Source organism: Notechis scutatus, chromosome Z, assembly GCF_049901735.1.
Source record: "Notechis scutatus isolate UNSWTSFEM ecotype Mainland chromosome Z, rNotScu1.2, whole genome shotgun sequence".
NCBI classification, from domain to species: Eukaryota; Metazoa; Chordata; class Lepidosauria; order Squamata; family Elapidae; genus Notechis; species Notechis scutatus.
In genome coordinates this window covers 139,713,283-139,719,282 of record NC_142025.1, presented here as the reverse complement: position 1 = coordinate 139,719,282, position 6,000 = coordinate 139,713,283, and the positions used below count along the sequence as shown (strand labels likewise).

General features: G+C 36.9%; 1 protein-coding gene across 1 annotated transcript in view; it reads left to right on the top strand.

Moving 5' to 3' along the window:
- The first annotated feature begins 4,249 nt into the window (after nt 1-4,249).
- The window catches only part of LOC113418508 (transmembrane protease serine 9-like), a 43,568-nt gene continuing 41,817 nt past the window's right edge, over nt 4,250-6,000 (top strand). Inside the window, exon 1 of the mRNA XM_087947276.1 lies at nt 4,250-4,357. The gene's annotated coding sequence lies outside the window, so the exon portion shown is untranslated. The remainder of the gene's footprint in view (nt 4,358-6,000) is intronic.

The window sequence follows — 6,000 nt, the reverse complement described above, 5'->3', positions numbered from 1 at the left end:
TTCCATATTAACCATCACAATTTGTGATAGCTAGTTAGCTAGTTAATTAGTTTATGTAACTTCACAGAATTTCTGAATTGAAATTCAAGATTATCCAGTGATACAGACTGTATAAAAGTCAAAACTCTGAAAGACCCAAATTTCCATTAGTCTATCTGGAAAGCCAGCAAGGATCTCATTATCCATCCATCTGTCCATCTTCTGTACATCTAGACACTTTGGTTCCCATTTCCTTCACTGATTTTTTAAAACTTTTTCAAAATATGTTGACACAAAGATTTTTATTTTAACAATATAAACAGATAAAAGGAATACAATATAACACATGTGATGCGCTGTTTTCATTATTGTAGTCCATTATATAATTTAATTGAATAAAAATGCAAATTGCAAATTTGCAAATGCAAATGTTTAAAAAGTAGGTACACACCTACACTGCTCAAAAAAATAAAGGGAACACAAAAATAAGACATCCTAGATCTGAATGAATGAAATATTCTTATGAAATACTGTGTTCATTACATAGTTGAATGTGCTGGCAACAAAATCACACAAAAATTATCAATAGAAATCAAATTTAGCAACCCACGGAGGTCTGGATTTGGAGTTACACTCAAAATTAAACTGGAAAAAAACACTACAGGCTGATCCAACTTTGATGTAATGTCCTTAAACAAGTCAAAATGAGGCTCAGTAGTGTGTGTGGCCTCCACATGCCTGTATGACCTCCCTACAATGCCTGGGCATGCTCCTGATGAGGTGGCGGGTGGTCTCCTGAGGGATCTCCTCCCACACTGCACTAAAGCATCCCCCAACTCCTGGACAGTCTGTGGTGCAACGTGGCATTGTTGGATGGAGCGAGACATGATGTACCAGATGTGCTCAATTGGATTCAGGTTTGGGGAATGGGCGGGCAAGTCCATAGCATCAATGCCTTCGTCTTGCAGGAACTGCTGACACACTCCATCCACATGAGATCTAGCATTGTCTTGCATTAGGAGGAACCCAGGGCCAACCGCACCAGCATATGGTCTCACAAGGGGTCTGAGGATCTCATCTCGGTACCTAATGGCAGTCCGGTCATGCTGGAGGATGTTGCAGGCAGCAGAACATTCTCCACGACGTCTCCAGACCCTGTCATGTCTGTCATGTGCTCAGTGTGAACCTGCTTATATCTGAGAAGAGCACAGGGCGCCAGTGGCAAATTTGCCAATCTTGGTGTTCTCTGGCAAATGCCAAACGTCCTGCACGGGGTTGGTCTGTAAGCACAAACCCCACTTGTGGGCGTCGGGCCCTCATGCCACCCTCATGGAGTCTGTTTCTGACCATTTGAGCAGCCACATGCACATATGTGGTCCGCTGGAGGTCATTTTGCAGGGCTCTGGCAGTGTTCCTCCTGTCCCTCCTTGCACAAAGGTGGAGGTAGCGGTCCTAATGCTGGGTTGTTGCCCTCCTACGGCCTCCTCCACGTCTCCTGATGTACTGGCCTGTCTCCTGGTAGCGCCTCCATGCTCTGGACACTACGCTGACAGACACAGCAAACCTTCTTGCCACAGCTCGCATTGATGTGCCATCCTGGATGAGCTGCACTACCTGAGCTGCTTGTGTGGGTTGTAGATTCCGTCTCATGCTACCACTAGAGTGAAAGTACCACCAGCATTCAAAAGTGACCAAACCATCAGCCAGAAAGCATAGGAACTGAGAAGTGGTCAGTGGTCACCACCTGCAGAACCACTCCTTTATTGGGGATGTCTTGCTAACTGTCTATGCTTTCCACCTGTTGTCTATTCCATTTGAACAGCATGTGAAATTGATTGTCAATCAGTGTTGCTACCTAAGTGGACAGTTTGATTTCACAGAAGTGTGATTAACTTGGAGTTACATTTGTTGTTTAAGTGTTCCCTTTATTTTTTTGAACAGTGTATATATATCACTTCCTCAAATATCTAAAATTAGAAACAGGTGTATCTGATTGGGCGCAAATTATTAGAACATTTAAAATTGCTCTCAGGATCATCTGATTTTTTTCTAAATATGTTTTACTTCATTTGAATTTTGTTTCATGTTTTATTTATAGATATGGGGAAAATGGGCAATGATCAACCATAGAGAAACAAAATCAGCATGACACATGCTGGAAGCATTACTTACACTCACAGTTCTTTGGACTTGACATCAGAAGCAACAAGAAGATAATTCCTTTCTTGGTCTCTTCATTAACATGCAGAAATTTCAGTGATTAAAAAGGATCAGTCATATATACAATAGAAAGGCACTCAAGGTCACAGACAGATTAAAGAATCTGACTTAATCTAAAGGCAGATAAAAATCAGGAATCCAGCTAAATATGCAGGAAAGATTTTTAAAAAAACTATTTCTCAAACCATGTAAACCCAAACTAATCCTCAGCGATGGAACTCAGAAATTCTGGTATTCTCCTTGTTGTAGTATACCAAACAACATAAAGATTTCTCAAGGTTCCATTTTTAAATATACTAAGGGCCTACTCCTGTACATTTAGGAATCTTAGATCTTATTGATTATGTGCCACCAAGTCATTGTCAATTCTTAGCAACCATATATAAAGATTTTCTCCATAACAATCTATCCCTAATCTGGTCTTGCAAGCCTGTCAACAGTACACCCATTACCATTGTAACTAAATGCATTGCCTTGCTACTAGTTATTATCTTCTTCTCTTTCCTTCTATTTTTCTCATCATTAGAGTCTTCTTCAGAGAACTAGATCTTCAGTTCACCTTTATTAGAACCTCTCTCTCTGGCCAGGGGACTCATACAAAGCATACTTTAATATTATAACCTTACTAAACTTGTCCTTCCAGAAATGTGGGTCTGGTTCCCACCAAATACCATGATATCTGTTCCAGTATCTCTACAAAACTGAGAAACTGTTTGGTTAAAAATGATGGGTTCATTGATTCTCTTTGGAGATTCCATAATTAAAGTACAACCATCGAAAAATTTCTTTCTCTAGGAGAGACCTACCTCATCTCCCTTTTGGGGTTGGGGAGATCTGGAGCAGGTCACAATAGATACATATGGGAAAATGCATTCCTTCAAATAGTAAAGCGTGAGTTGAATAGTGATCAGTTCACTATTTTCTGTTTTAATTTCAATTAATGTGGACAAAGTAAAATCTCCTTTAAATTGAGTGTAATCTTTGTGATTTTATGGAAAGATCTGGGTGTAGTTTTCTTGTCAATTATGGAGAAATTGTTTGTCACTGCCTTCTTCTGAAATTCATTTCTTCTTTACTTTCCAGTCTAGAGTAACCAGGTCCTATGAGTGATCCCTCTGTATTAAAAATTCTGCATGTGTGTCTTGGTTTTATTTTGGCAATTATTTCATCAAAATACTTAATGTTTAAAGCATATTATCTTCCCTGAGAACATGACACTCTGGAATCTTAAATACATATCATTTTTCTTTAAATCAGTTTCTGAGGGGAAAATTATATTTTTCTTTTACAGACAAAAACAATATCCAAAGATTCTATTGTTAGTTTAGCATGGTAAAGAATGAGTAACTAACACATTTCCATGTCAAGGCTTGCACATTATTTCTTTAATGGGATTTTCTGAACAGAGCAGGAAAGAAACATCTATTTAAGCCATCTGAACCATAAGCAAGAATTGTCCATTTCAGAGAGCTATACTAGCTTCAACGAGAATTCTTTTATATTTTGCCTAATCCTAATCTAACATGTATTTATAGTCATATCAAATGTTTAAAAAACATTCATGAGCAAACTAAAACACCATCTTCCTTTTCAATCCGTATAATTTCTCATGTCATTTCCATATTAACCTTATTTTCCTTCAAAAAGTGTTGTATACCTTAGAATCAAAGGAGGAAGCTATAATTTAAATAATCCCTTATTTCATGATCCTTCCTGGTCAGAGTTTTACAGGTACAGTTTCACCACCAAATACTAAAGTGTGAAGTTAGCATGAAGGGAGAAAAATGTGGTCGGTACTATGACTTTCTTCTTCTCAAAGTGATATTCAACTATTACATATTTTTACACAGGATTTTCCTTAACTTGTCACAGCTCAAAGGCGGAATAGGTTTCGGCTATCAGGGCAGCATAGCTATGCCTGCATATTTTTCTGTCAAATCAAGAAATGGTGGATAGCACATTAATTCAGCTGTGAAGAATAAATCTCCAATGTTGAACCAGTTGAACAATATCAAAATATGTTATTGTTCATTGTTTTAGGATGAGTAACGTGTAATGGTACCATAAGTTTTGGTATGTACTGATGATGCTGAGTATTTATAATCCAGAGCAAATCACTGGAAGTATCTTCATTTCCAGCAGATCCTGAAAGGAGCAGGTAAGAAGAGCCATTGATGAATTGGAAGAGTGACATTGCTAAAGAATAGTGAGAGTTCCAAAAAAGCAAAATAGCCATCAGATGGGAGACTCTTGATTTTCTTCTTTTAGAAATAGCTTCAGCATATGAATCTAATCGTTCCCAGTAACATCAGTTCAAGAGGGAATATTTAAACAAAGGGGTAGAAAATTTCTTACAGAAAGAGGACTATATTTTATCACCATTCTATCTTTGTGTAGTAACTGATGTTACTGGGAAGGATTAGATTCACATGCTGAAGCTATTTCTAAAAGAAGAAAATCAAGGGTCTCCCATCTGTTGGCTATTTTGGTTTTTTGGAACTCACACTATTCTTTAGCACTATCTTTGTGTACAAGAATGTATACTACATGTTTCTGAGTTTAAAAAAATTAAAGAAAGAAGAAATTGTATGAAAACTGAGGTAGGTTATAAAAGAAAAAGAATGTCATCTGAAAATATCCCCCCTCTTCCAAAAGAAATTGATTATTGGTTCATTTTGACCACAAACTTAGACCTTCTACTAATTTTGTCAATATACAGCCAGTGTGTTTTGAAAATCCTGAAAATAGTTGATTCAACAATTGAGTTATATATTTTGTGACAACATAGCCATTTAGTTAACAAGTTAGGGCAATTAGACAATATCTGCCTTATCCTGAGGCACCAAATGTTGATGACAAAAGTCCAAAGATCTGGATATGTTTATACTCGAAAGAACAAATGGGGTCCATGAAAGCAGTCATCAAATAACTGAAAAGTTATCACATACAAGAAAATGGAACAAACTTGTTTGCTGTTGCTCCAGAGGATAGAACGTTGGTTGAAAAATGGTAAGAAAGTAAGCTTCAACTAAATCTTGGAAAGAACTTTTAATTATTGAGTGGTTCAATGGTAAGAGAGCCTCAAGAGTCAGGAGCTGTTTTTTGCTGGAGTCGTTTAAGAAAAGGATGAATGACCATCAATCAGAGATAATGAAACTGCAAAAAGCAAAGCTGGAAGACACTGATCATTGGTGGTAACAACCCCCTGCCAGTCTTAAATCACTTCACTAAAATTAACAGTAAGGGATATATGTTTGAGATCCTGTGTGATATAATAGCTCTGGAGAAAGCCAGATTGATCTGAAAGCAACAGCTTTCTCAAATTCTTATAGAAAGATATTGATTTACAGAGCTCTTAGAGAAAAAAATAGGATATAAATATAGGAATCCTGTGTCCTTTTTATAAAGCTCTGTCCTTTATTACACATAGCTGCCTTCAAATTTATTTCATTTAATTATTTATTTTCTTGGTTTTGCTCTTGAATTTTCTTTTGTGAAGCAGTTATATACAGTTTTTTTTAAATCCTTATGAACCTTTTCAGATTTGTCAATTTTTCAGGTTGTCCTTTCTTTGTTCCAAGAAAATATGTTCTCTTTAGACATAAATCTAAAGAAAAATAAATCTAAGATTATTGTCCTTTTTTCCTATCGTGTTTCTGCTATGTTTATCCAAATTGTATGTAAGAGACTAGTCCTTGTGTGATTGAAAAGATAGCTCCAAAATCCCCCCAAAAAGATTCAAGATTTGCCATTCAGGTGGTCTGCAGCCTAGGTCCATGTAGGTTTCAAGCCATTTTGCAA